The following is a 13,016-nucleotide window of genomic DNA, read 5'->3' as shown; positions in this document are numbered from 1 at the left end:
GAAGAAGTTCTTCCCTGTGAGGCTGGTGAGGCCCTGGCACAGGTTGCCCAGAGAAGCTGTGGCTGCCTCATCCCTGGCAGTGTCCAAGGCCAGGTTGCACACAGGGGCTTGGAGCAACCTGGTCTAGTGGAAGGTGTCCCTGCCTCTGGCAGGGGGTTGGAACTAGATGAGCTTTAAGGTCCTTTCCAGCCCAAACCATTCCCTGATTCTATTATTATCCCAGATGCCTCTGTGCTAGCTCAATGTGCTATTACTCAAAATAATCCCATCACACTCCATTATTTATACCTGTGTGCTGATTGTCACAAGCTTAAAAATAAATACCTCTCACCTAGCCTCCCAGTCTGTCAGCCCCAGCCCTGGCCCCATGAGCAGCCTGCTTTTGGCTGGCCTGGCTGGCACTGCCATCCTGCTGCCTGTCCCATCCAAGGTGATCATGTCAGAGCCCTGCTGCATCTTCATCCTCCGTCCATCTCCACCAGCCACACCTTCCCATTGCCTCACCTCGCCCCATAGGCTCCCTGGGCTCACCTCGCCCCATAGGAAACCACTTCAAGGACTCACTCTCCCACAAAAATTAAACCAAACCAACCAAACAAAAGGGGAAAGAAGTAAAATAAAAGCCAGTTAGCTTCCTGAACCAGTTCATGGCAGGGTCACATGCATGCCAGTGCAGGCAGCTACAGACAGGATGCGGCCACAGTAGAATCCACTCAGATGGGTGCAAAAGGTTGTTCAACTCCAGCCTATCGCCACAGGCTCACACATACACAAAAGCCAGTGCTTAAACCAAAGTCTGGCCACCCTTCTCCCACCCCTCCTGTTCACAAGGCCTCCCTGTGAACCAGGAACTTAAACAGAGAGAAACCAAGTGCTTCCTTTTTCCTGCTGGGTTCATTGTAACCTGGCTGGGTTTATTTTAACCTCAGCTCACCAGAGGAGGGGCAGAGAGAGCAGCAAAAGCAGGATCACTGTCTTCCCTGGTAGTGCACGCTTATGTCTGTGTGGCAGCACCTTGGGAACTACAGCTGAAGCAAAATACTTGTATTTATTTGGCTCCCTTGCATAAAATCTGTCAAAGCGCACATGGAGGAGACAGCTGTGACTGTCACTGTTTCCAGTGATTACAGCAGGGAGCTGTGAATGAGCAGACACTAATTCAAGCCTTGACTATAACCACCAAATGTGCACATCCTTAGAAGAAACAAAGAGACCCACCTTTCTACAGAAGCACGAACAGCTCCTCATTTCACAGAACTGTCATCAGCAATGCACAGCCTAAATGTGATTCACCTGAAACCTCCACTTCTAGCTCCCACCTTTTGTGTTGAGCAGAGCACTGGGTTAAGTAATGAGATTCTGGCACTCCTCTACCACCGTATTTTCCAGCCTTTCCCCTTCCTAACCACATAGTCACAAAAGGTTTCCAGAGCTTAAAGAAAACAGAAAACAAAACACGTATTTCACACAATCGGCTTCCAAGCCAAAGCAGCCCACAAGACAAAGTGAGTGCTTAAGAATATACCGCTCTTCGCATTTTATTGTCAACAGATTTCCCTGTGGGTACCAATCAAGCAACACACCAGAGCTGGGACCTCACTACAGGCATTAAGAAACACCCGCATCTCCAGCAAACTTTGGATCCAAATTAACATCCCAGTCCCCTTGATCCCATCTTCCCCACCACCACAGATCCTGCCATACACCAACACAGCTCTGGAGAACCTTCTTGTTTCAAAGTCAACAATGGTGTGGCACCAGAGAAAAGAGTCTCAAGGAACCTTTCACAAGGTTTGATGACCGACTGCTCCTGGCCGCCCACTGAGCGCCTCTTTACGTGTCACTGATGGGAGCACAATCATTTTGTCTGCAGGCTTCCATCTCCAGCCACTTGAGCAGCACTGTGATGGCTTATTACTTTCCTAATAAAGCCTGAATAGGAATGAAGCCTTTGTAGCTCTAAAGTGTGTGTTTTATTCTCGCTGCAATAACTTTAATACGGTCTGTTTCCACAGCAACTGTTTTCTCAGCCACTTGGTACTCTGCTTTCAGGAACGCAAGGCTGGTTTGCTCCACCAAGATAAAAAACAAGCAGAAAAGAACAAAACTGAGCGCAGCAGCAAGCCAAACTGCCAGGCCACACACCGGTCAGTCTTCAACAGGAGAGACGTTTCGGTCAGAGTCCAGCAGTGTTTGCAGACTGACTGATTCTTCGAGACAGCCTGGAAAACCTGGCAGAAAAGCTCCTTGTCCACAGCGGTGGCAGGAAAACACAGCACAAAGCTGCACTGCAAAGGAAACAAGCAGCTCTGTGCCCTTCCTCCCCCACCTACCTCTCTCTTGCCAGCACAGGCAGGCGTGGAGGAGCAGGGAAGCGATCTGGCTGCAAAGTGAAAGCAACATTAAACAAAAGGTTGGGCTGCAGCCAAAGCCATTTTTTCCCCCCAGCGCAATGCATGATACAGCCACAAAAGCTTTAGCGCCGGTGCAGGGATGCAGAGCGAAGGAGCAGGTGGGAGACCCTTCCTTGCCACACAAACACAGCTCAACGGATGTACAAGCCTCAGAGGTTCCTGCTTTTTTGGCCTCATTCAGGGCTTTTTGGCCAACGAAGCATGAGAAACAGCTATGCAGCTATTACACTTGTTAGGTTATTGCATTATGAAGGCTCAGTGCAGAGAAAAGCAGCTTCCCTGCTGAGCCGAGTCCCCACATCAGCAGCTGCCTCCCACCTGATGATCTTGGTTTTGCTGACAGACACTTTTGGAAAATGAGCAGCACCCCCTTGAACCTCTGGATAGTCTGTTTTAAAAGAAGAGGAGAACCTAGGTCTTCCACTGGGAGATTACCTAGTAGTGGATCCTGTTATTCAGCTGCAGCAATCAAATGCTGTCCCAGAATTTAAGAGCAGCAAGTGCAAAAGGACAAAAAAGCCTGTACATACAGAACACAGCTGCACGATAAGGTCTGTCTATGAGTGTAAATGCTAAATACTACCTCAGCGAGGACTTTTTCCATACAACCGTTCCTAAGTGACAGGAAAAAGTATTACACCACCCACTTCACAAATGAAGAAAGGGAAGGAAGGCTGCAAGGACAGAGAAGGTGGAATCTTAATGCAGGAACTCATAACAGATATAGATACACATGTACATGCTCTTTATTATATGGGCAATACATGCCTACAACAAGCCTTTCCACAGAAGCCAACAGCACAACCATCTGCTCATCTCCCTTGGAAATTCAAATGCTACAGACAAAGGATGCTTATTAAGCCACTTTATACTTCACGGTGCTGGTTTCGTGGTATTTCAAAGCAGAGGTCTCATTATTTGGATTATTTATTGTTCTCTGGTATTATTTTTTTATACCTAAATGCAACTGAACATTTTTTGAGAGCTCTCCTTAAGCTATTCTGACAGAGAACCTGAGCAAGCAGAAACAAGGCATCCACTTTTTGCTTCTTTTTAGGTGCCTCTATCACCTTGGCACAAAATCCCCAGCAGTCCCAAGCACCCAGATTTTTACAGCACGGGCCAGGGCCAAATATCAGTTTCTCCACACTCACAGGCACTCCTGTTGTTCACCTCTGTGCCTTGTTTCACACGAAGCAGTACGAACAACAGGAAGCTGCCACATAATCAGCACAAAGCTAGCTGCATCCCAAGAGATGCAGGGAAGACAATAAAATTAAAGGAAGAGCAGCATGTCTTGTCATTAGGGCTGCACAAGCTCACACAAGCTGCATTAGCTGCAAGAAATGGGTGAAATTTGGGTGCTTACAGAATAGATTTTCTCATTTCAGCTTGTCCCTAACTTTTGGCAAACACCTTCTGGCTTTAGATGCTTCGCATCATCCTCACTACCAGCCTGGATCGCACATTCAAGGTGGTGTGCTGCCCTTCACTGCCTCTCATCATTCTACTAAAGGTCACTTGATTTTTGCTTATTAACAATATCCTTTGAAGCTGTCCTAAATTCTCTCACGAATGGGTTTGCTGCTTAGATCAGCTTTGGATCCCCATTTCTGCACCACGTTTGCAGCTTAAGGAGCGTGCCTGAAAGTTCACACAGACGCTCCTTTTCCCTGTTGGCACTTGTATTTCAAATTACTTTCTTCCAGATGAAAATACATTACCCTTGAAAGGGTCATGCTTTACACTAGACGATCTGAGGAGTGGGATGATTTGCATTTGCTGTATTTATGGAACTGAGGGCAACAGGAAAACAAATGTCAAGCCCCAGTTAAAAAAACAAAAAAAGACAAAAAACCAAAAGGATGCTGGAAGTTGTCAAAGGAAATAGAACCAAATCTGAATAAAGGAAAAGCTTTTAAAAGCTTCAAAAATAGAATCTGAAAGGGAATCAAATGCTTACATGGGAGGAAAAGCTTCAAACTGACCTTTAACTACACTGTTCAAGAAGCAGCACCTTGAATGGTATCACAATTTACAAAGCCGAAGAGCTCAGACCACACTAATGTTGCCTTCCCAGTAACAACCATTGTATGTTTCATTCAATAAGAGATGCCAAGCAAAATTCCCGCAGGAATTGTTGTAGGTTCAGGCCTGCTCTCCTGTGGATTTGACTCCTGGGTATGTTCTCCAAGGTTTAATAAAACAGGAACCCCAATCAAAATGGTTTCCACAGTTCAACTTCACAGCAAATCTCCCAAATCGGTTCCTTAATAGCTCATAACAGCTGAGCTCACACTAAACCTTTCAGTAGGGTGTAAAAAAGAAAATCAGCTACCATTGATACTCAAACACTTTTCCTGAAGCTTGGAAAGGCCTCATAGCTACAGGGTATCAGCCCTCCATCGCCCCAGCATGAAACCAGTCAATGGGGCCAGCAGCTAGGAAGGAGAGACACAATCCCTCCAGCACCGCATCCTTGGAAAAACAAGGTTCTTCTATTAAAAAATACAAAGCTACTCACAACAGGTAATTAAAAAATGTAAAGAACAAGCAGTGATAGAGGCAAGCTTATCCATTTGAAGGCTAAATGAGATTTCCCCAATGGAGAGCTTACACACCATCTGTATCGCTACCGCAAGTCATACCTCCAGCTCTGCATTACCCTTCGGAGCAACTACTCATTCGGCACGAGCGTGTTATCAGCAACGGATGAAAAGAGGCTTCGTGTCAGTTATTATTTCCACAGAGCCCATCCTAAGGCCTCAGCAAAAAAGCAGCCCAGACAGCACAGCTGGGGCTTCCGAGTGGTAGATTAAAGGAGCTGAGGTTTTAGCACTGGCTAATTTGGGCTGAAAATGAGTGCTTAATCTTTTTCTATAGGTACAGGTGAAAAGAGAAAAATTATGTAAAAACCCTCTGTCCATTATAATGGCGATGCAGAAGTCACTCAAAATTAATGAGCATCAGGAAAAAAAAAAAAAAAAAAAAAATCAGATCTCAAACTTTCTGCTGGTTTCTCCTAGGAAAGCTAGCCCTCTGTTTACAAAATACACTCCTGACAGGGTTTATTATATCGCAGTGGTTCTGTACTGAAAGGAGGAAAACATCTGGCATGGTCTTTTCAAAGGTTTTTGCCTCCAAGTGCCAACTTCTGCTAGGCTGATCCATTGGCAGTCCGACAAGTGGCAACAGTCCCTGCTGGCAATGGCAAAAGCAATATGAAAAAGAGGGTCTGAGTTAAGCTAGTTCTGCCTACAGCATCTGCCTGTACAAGTCTTAGCCTAAGGAACAGCATCTCAAATATCTCTCTCAGCCTATCTCTATAGCAGAGGAGCAGAGGTGCTCCAGCATTTGGAACATCTTCGTGGCCTCCTCTGGGCTCACTCCAACAGCTCCACAGCCTTCTTGTGTTGGAAGCCCTAGAGCTGGACAAAGGACTGCAGGGGGCAGGTCTCACAAGAGCACAGCAGAGAGATTCCCCTCCCTCAACCTGCTGGTCACACTGCTGGTGAGGCAGCCCAGGACATGGTTGGCTTTCTGGGCTGCAGATGCACACTGCTGGGTCACATATTGCATCTCAAGCTTCCCTCCCTTCTACTTAGTCAGTGCAATTTGCTTTACATCTCCCCACAGTTCACCCTTTCCCACTCTAAAATGCTTCCTTGCCATGTCAAGCACGCTGGCCCATCCTTCCTGCACTGCTGAGCCTCAGACAGAACAGAGCAGCCCATTAAAGAGCCAACCAAAACAAGAAAGGATTGCTCCACATGTCTTCCTAGCACTGAGCCGCTCCATCAGATGAGTCCAGCTCTGCAGCCTACCCTTCCATCTCCAGCCTGCTGCCATCCAAATCCTCCCTGCACGCATTGGCACTTCACTGCCTTTTTGTCTTTACATCAGCCACAAGCTGTATTATTGAAACAGGGAGAAACAAACTACCCTGAAACCCTAGAAACTGGCAGGGAAAGGTCAGAAGTGGATGCAAAGCTCCTCTCAACATTTTAACTGCATTCAGCATCTCACAGCCTTAGCCAGCACGCCTTCAACCTCTCCACTTGCAGTCTTGCAAAGGTGAGTTTGGGAAATTTCCTCTGAAAACCGTCCTCTCCCTTGTCATCCAAATTAACCCAGCAGTAATGTGCCATGGCCCTGTCACGCCATCGGCAGCCATGAAGTATTTCCTCTCATTTCAATAGCAGCCACACACAAGATTATTTCAATAGCTGCATCAAAGGAACAGACCCAGGTTACAAGCAGCACCCGAGAAAACAGCTCCTCTACTCAGATATCTATTGCTAAAAATAAGTAGCTGTGGAAAAAGTACTTAGCTCCTTGAAAGAAAGATAATGTACGTACTACTTTATTTCACTACTATTATACTTCTCTGGTGCTATCCAGAGGAAAACCTATCAAATCCTATACTAAATATACATACACGTATTTTTAACTAAAATAAAATTCATCCCTAAATCATTTGTAGATGACACACACACACTGCACGGGGATACATGAACCAACTAAAGAGCCCGTGACCTTTCCATCTCCCACCCTTTTTTATCAGCACAGTTTTCCTTATCACGGACGGATCCCCAAATCAGTTGAGCTTGAGCTTTTGCAGAGACCTCAATATTTTTAAGATGCAAGCTCCAATTTACAAGGTGTTTACAGCCGCATCACAGGATGTGCCTGCTGGAAGAACTGACATTACATGGTGATTTTAACAGGACTTTTAGCAAGGTAAACTTCAGTACACACCACGGCCAAGCAAAGACTTCATCCAAGTCCAAACCGGGCAGATGGGAATGCATCAGAGAACCAGTTTCAAGGGCAACCTGCAGACAAGCATTTCATAAATACATAAATACAAGTAACAGTTAATTATCAACTTGCTCAGCAGAAAGCTGCAGTTACGGAAATACAGCTTCTTGTGGATTAAGAAGAGGACTTGAAACAAAATTCCTGTTTCCAGATAGGAAGGGACAATGGCTCCTCATACACCAGCCAGTGGGGATCAACAGAGCTATCTCATGACTTCTTATCTCAGACAAGGACTTCCTTACTGCTCCAAACACTGTTTTGGACTCAACCCTCCATTAAGCAGATAAATCTCCCCAAAAGCTTCAGTCCAATCTGTGGGAGAATGATTTTATAGTTGAGGTGGTACAAGTGGTGTCAGCTTTTCACAGGAAACACCATGCTGCTGAGCACCTTATTTTAAGCCAGAAAACTGCAAATTGCCATTGAAACTTTGCACACGTCTCCATCCTGAAAATACCCATGGCTTTGCATACCTCACTGCTGGTCAAACTGCTCCAGCAAGCACTGGCAAGACCTCAGCGTGTGCAAACAGAGTCACCTCCAGCCAGGTACCTTCAAAAGGTTCAGGAGACCTTGCTCTCCCATTTTAGATTAGACCTTAGGAAGAAGTTCTTCCCTGTGAGGGTGGTGAGGCCCTGGCACAGGTTGCCCAGAGAAGCTGTGGCTGCCCCATCCCTGGCAGTGCGCAGGGCCAGGCACAACGGGGCTTGGAGCAACCTGATCTAATGGAAGGTGTCCCTGCCTGTGGCACCGGCTTGGAACTGGATGAGCTTTAATGTCCTTTTCAACCCAAACCATTCTGGGATTCTATGTTTCTACTTCTACTTCTAAAGTGTATAGTTAGGTGACAGTCAGAAACTGTTAAACTAAAGACAGTTGTGCTAAACTGAACCTTAAATTGGGTTAAAGGTTTTCTTCAACTAAAAAAAAAAAAAAGTCTTCCTGAGAAACACACACAGAACATTTTAATCTGATTTCCAGCATTAAGCAAGGAAAAAAAAAAAAAAAAAGAGAAGATAAGCAAGGCTTTACCACATGATACTGTGAGGACGAGCCTCAACACCGTCATGAGCATCAGCACAAGAACCCTTGGGCACAGAGTGAGCTACGGACCAGTCCAGCCCTCACACAGCTTCTACTGCCCATACTCAAGTCATTTGCAAAATAAAAGCCATATGAAGAATCCCATTTTTTAGCTCTTAACCCCAATGCCTTCATTTTGGAGATGTCTGCACAGCCTGTCCCACTTCTCCCCACAGCAGGACCTAGGGAGCTAGAACTATTTGCTTCCTAAAACACACACAGAAAAACAACCTTAAACTTGAAAAGATCTATGTCACCGCAGGAGCTTTCATAAGGCTCCCTGCAAAAACTTGGTGGGGTTTTCCTGTTAATAAAAGGTAGCAATGAAAACATGAGCTAAGCACCAGTTTCATAAGCAACCAGCTTCAGAAACGCTTTTTTATATATCATAAACTGGCAGAAAATATGCACAGCCACATTAAGAGACTATGGCACTTCCATATGTGGCTCCTCTCCTCTGGCACAGCAGAAAGCTTACCTCCAAGGTTGCTCCCACATGACTTTCCAATGGCTTCCAGATAACAGGATCCTGTGGAGTTGTTTTATTGGGGTTTTTATTTTTGTATTTCCTTTTTTCGGTTCCAGATTTTTGGGGGCATACAAAACAGGGAGATATGATCTTTCACAAAATCATAGAATGGCTTGGTTTGGAAAGGACCTTAATATCACCCAGTTCCAACCCCCTGTCATAGACAGGGACACCTTCCACTAGACCAGGTTGCTCCAAGCCCTGTCCAGCCTGGCCTCAAACACTGCCAGGGATGGGGCAGCCACAGTTTCTTTGGGCAACCTGTGCCAGGGACTCACCACCCTCACAGGGAAGAACTTCTTCCCCAGATCTCATCTAAATCTCCCCTCTGTCAGTTTTAGCCATTACCCCTTGTCCTATCACTACAGCCCTAATGAAGAATCCCTCTCTGGCATCCTTCTAGTCACCCTTGAGATACTGGAAGGCTGCTCAGAGGTCTCCCAGGACCCTTCTCTTCTCCAGGCTGAACAGCCCCAACTTTCTCAGCCTGCCTTCATACGGGAGGTGCTCCAGCCCATTTATCTTTGTGGCCTCTTCTGGACTCATTCCAACAGTTCCATGTCATTCATATATCAGGGACACCAGAGTTGGACACAGTACTGGAAGTGGGGTCTCATAAGAGCAGAATAGAAGGGCAGGATGACCTCCTTCGACCTGCTGGTCATGATTCTTTTGAAGAAACTCAAAAGAAACTGTACTCACAGAAACTGTAAAAATGCCCAAAGGAAAAAGAAAAACAATATCCTGGCTGAGCCTGCATGGATCAGGCTTATCCCAAAGAAATAAAAACATTCAGATAATAGCCTGACACCCTGGTTGCTCAGAAGCATCATGTGAATGAAGCCTTAGGGGTCAGACATTTCAGTTCCATACTGGCAACTCCAAGACAAGCAGCCCTTTAGCTCTTCGGCCACTGCAGCAGCCCTCAGGGCTTGTAAGCTTAGTAAGCAACTACTGCAAGATATATGGGGGAGGAAAAAAGAAGAGAGGAAAGCTTGCAAACCAAGATAACAGTTACACAATCCAAAACTGTATTTGTTTTGCCGGAACAGGAAGTAATATTCAATATGCCAACAAGTCAGTCTGCAATGTAATGTCTTGCTACTGAAAGGCAATGTTATTTAAATTTAGGAAGGAAACAGCCTCTCTGATACTGTACCTGATCCCTGACATTGCAAACTGTGCTGATGCCAAGGCTGTACACTGAGGTTGAGAGCTTACAGACTGTTCTAAGAATCTTTGTACAAGCAAGCAGTGACTGAAGTTTCTCAAATGTAAATTACACCCAGAAGTCAAACACTTTTTATTGAGTAAAAGCCCATTTGCTGTCAATCAATAAAAGGTGGCACGACAGGTCAGGTAAGCAAAGCAGAAAGCACAAGATCATCCTCTGCGTTTTTATGTGTCTGGGTATTAATTACCCCACGTTTCCTCACTGATTTGCGAAAAGATAAGCATCACCTTCCCAGGAAAACCGAGCACACAGCACAACTTGTAGAGAAGTCCTGAGCTAAAGGAGGCTCCTTGCTGCCTCTCCAGTACCTCCTCATCAAACAGAAACATAACTGGAAGTGCAGCAACTTCCCTCCTGCAAACCCCAGCAGCAGCTTTTCACAGCAGCAGGAGAGGATCCTCTCTTCTTCTCAACCATCATGCCCTCTGGCAGGGTTTGGGCTGCCACAGAAGACTTGGGAAAGACCTGACTGGCTAGCTGCTGAGAGCAGCTGCAGGTGAAATCGCTCAGAAGGAAATCCAGCAACAGCTGGCAGACAGGTTGTAAAATGACATCTGAGCAATGAGACAACAGTATGTGTGCTGGGCAGAATCACCAGCAGGTCGAGTGAGGGGATTCTCCCTCTCTGCTCTGCTCTGGTGAGAGCCCACGTGCAGTCCTGCAACCAGCTCCGAGGCCTCCAACATGAGAAGGAAGTGGAGCTGTTGGAGTGAGCCCAGAGGAGGCCATGATGATGCTCTGAGGGCTGGAGCACCTCTGCTATGGAGACAGGCTGAGAGAGCTGGGCTTGTTCAGCCTGGAGGAGGCTCCTGTGGAAAGGTCTCAGGTGAGACCAATAGAACTGGAAAAAGCAGACAAGCTTTTGACTGTTGAAGACAGGCTTGTGTAACCAAAGTGAGAACATGGGGGGGGGGAACACGAAATAAATGCCAGTGCTGTAGACTCACAAGTGCCCACATCCTGATCCGCTCTCAGCAAAAGGGCATCCCAGCACTCAGAGAGGCACCAGGAAAAGTCACCAAGATGATTCAGAGAGATTTGTGTACAAAGACAGACTTCACAGACCACAGCCTGGATCTGAAAGGGAGACCAAGCATGCTATAAACTCATAAACAAGAACATGGAGTGATTATTTTATTTCTCACAAGGGCTGTGTGAGAGAGCACCCAAGGCAACTTTCATTTAACGGGTTTTAAACCAAAGGAAGTAGTTTTGTCATTAAATGGTGGAACTCTGTCTCAGGAAGCTGCAAAAGCCAAGAGTAAAAACGGATTTAGAGAGGCTTCAAAAAACTTACCAGGACAGGTCTACCGGGAGCTTTACCCTCAAAGGCGCAGCTCACTGGTACTGTGTGTGAGATGCTATTTGTGTTAAACAACAGCCGCATTAGCTTTCACAGGGACCATGTCAGAAAATCTCACCCCAAATTAAGAAAAAAAACCCTGCAGCAATAACGCAGATGAGAACTGCACTCCATGCATGACTCCCTCCACAACATCTCACTCCTTCTCAATTTGCTAGATGGGACAGAAAATAAAGGGAAGAGCTTTTCTTTTAGAAGAAGCTTTTCTTTTCCATGTTTTTTTCTTCCCAGTAAGAGTCATCACGGGGCTGTATCCCACTCTCCCGCTTCATAAAGCTCAGCTCCCTGATTATAACGTACATCTCAAGACAAGAACCACAGCAGAACACACTTGGCCTGCTCACCAAACCACGGCTCCCTTTAGTGGCCCCAGGAGAAAGTCCCTCAGTGGAGGGAATGAACACCTTCCCACACTAGTAGACCATACTAAACTCGATCAACAAATTCCAGATATCGTGGTGGAAGAGGAGTAGAGCTAGCGCCGCCCTACTAGCCCAAGAGGAGAACCAAGCGATGCCAGGATGTGCAGAGACACACTGGAGCATGGCCACCTTCCTCAGCAGACACTGCCAAGATATTAATGTCCAAGTTTGTCAAGTTTACTCCATCCCCAATTGAAAAAAATAAAATAAAAATTCCATTTTAATGTTCTGAGCTCAGCATCTGCAGAGGCAACAAGGACACCAGGGAAAACAACCACAGTATTTTGGGTGAGAATCCAAGCAATTGCAAAACTTTTCAGATAAATTTAATAAGCAATCCCAGATATTTTGCCGTCAGCAGCACCTTCCGCAACACAAGGTTTACAATAACCACAGTGAATTCCCCCAGGGCTGAGCAAGGAGCCTGCCGCACCATTCACAGCACACACATTCAAGAAGAAAATCACCATTTACGGACCCTGGCTTTGGCAACACAGCCAGTTCCTCAGTATCCTCAGGCCTGCACTACAGGCAATGAGGTCTCAGCATCTCATGGATGAGAAACTGAAGGCCCAGAAAGCACCAGAGAAATGTAACATGTTACTAGTTAACCCTGGGGTGAAGCTCTTTTCACCCTCACTACCAAACCGAGGTTGTGGCCTGGATGCCAGATGTGATGCAAACATAGCGAACTGGGGAGATAGCGTGGAAAAATCAAGTGGCTTAACCACACAATGGGAGAAGGGGTTAGCAAAGGCCAGGGATGGCAAAGGCATAACTCAGGCAAAGCCAGAGGAAGCCCGAGGACAGGCCATACAGGCCCTGGGGTCATACAGAGCCCACACAAACCCCCAGACAAGACAAAGGAGGCTCAGGATCATCACATAAATCCCAAGCCTCCTCCTCCAGCACACACACCCTGCTTTTTCTGGCACTCCTCTCACCCCACATCCCCTTCCCCACAGCAGGGGACCCCCTCTACCTCACTACTCTCCCCTCCTCCTCTCTCCGCCCCACAGCCTGCTCCCCATTGCTTCCTCACACATCCCACCAGACACCAGCCATCCTTCCCCCTTGGCCCCATAAACCCGCAGTGCTCCATAACCTGAACCCCTCGTTATGCCCAGCCTGGGGGCTCCAGACCCCTCAG

The 13,016-nt window shown here is 46.5% G+C and overlaps 1 protein-coding gene across 1 annotated transcript in view; it reads right to left on the bottom strand.

Annotated features, from left to right (window-relative positions):
• CCDC12 (coiled-coil domain containing 12) overlaps window positions 1–13,016 on the bottom strand; it is a 46,219-nt gene that overhangs the window by 32,527 nt on the left and 676 nt on the right. The window lies entirely within an intron of this gene.

Source organism: Pezoporus flaviventris, unplaced genomic scaffold, assembly GCF_033815535.1.
Source record: "Pezoporus flaviventris isolate CSIRO_AGI_PZ_B2104156 unplaced genomic scaffold, CSIRO_AGI_Pfla_v1 ptg000079l, whole genome shotgun sequence".
In the NCBI taxonomy this organism is placed as follows: domain Eukaryota; kingdom Metazoa; phylum Chordata; class Aves; order Psittaciformes; family Psittacidae; genus Pezoporus; species Pezoporus flaviventris.
Note: the sequence above shows the minus strand (reverse complement) of the source record. Positions and strands in the feature narration are given on the sequence as shown.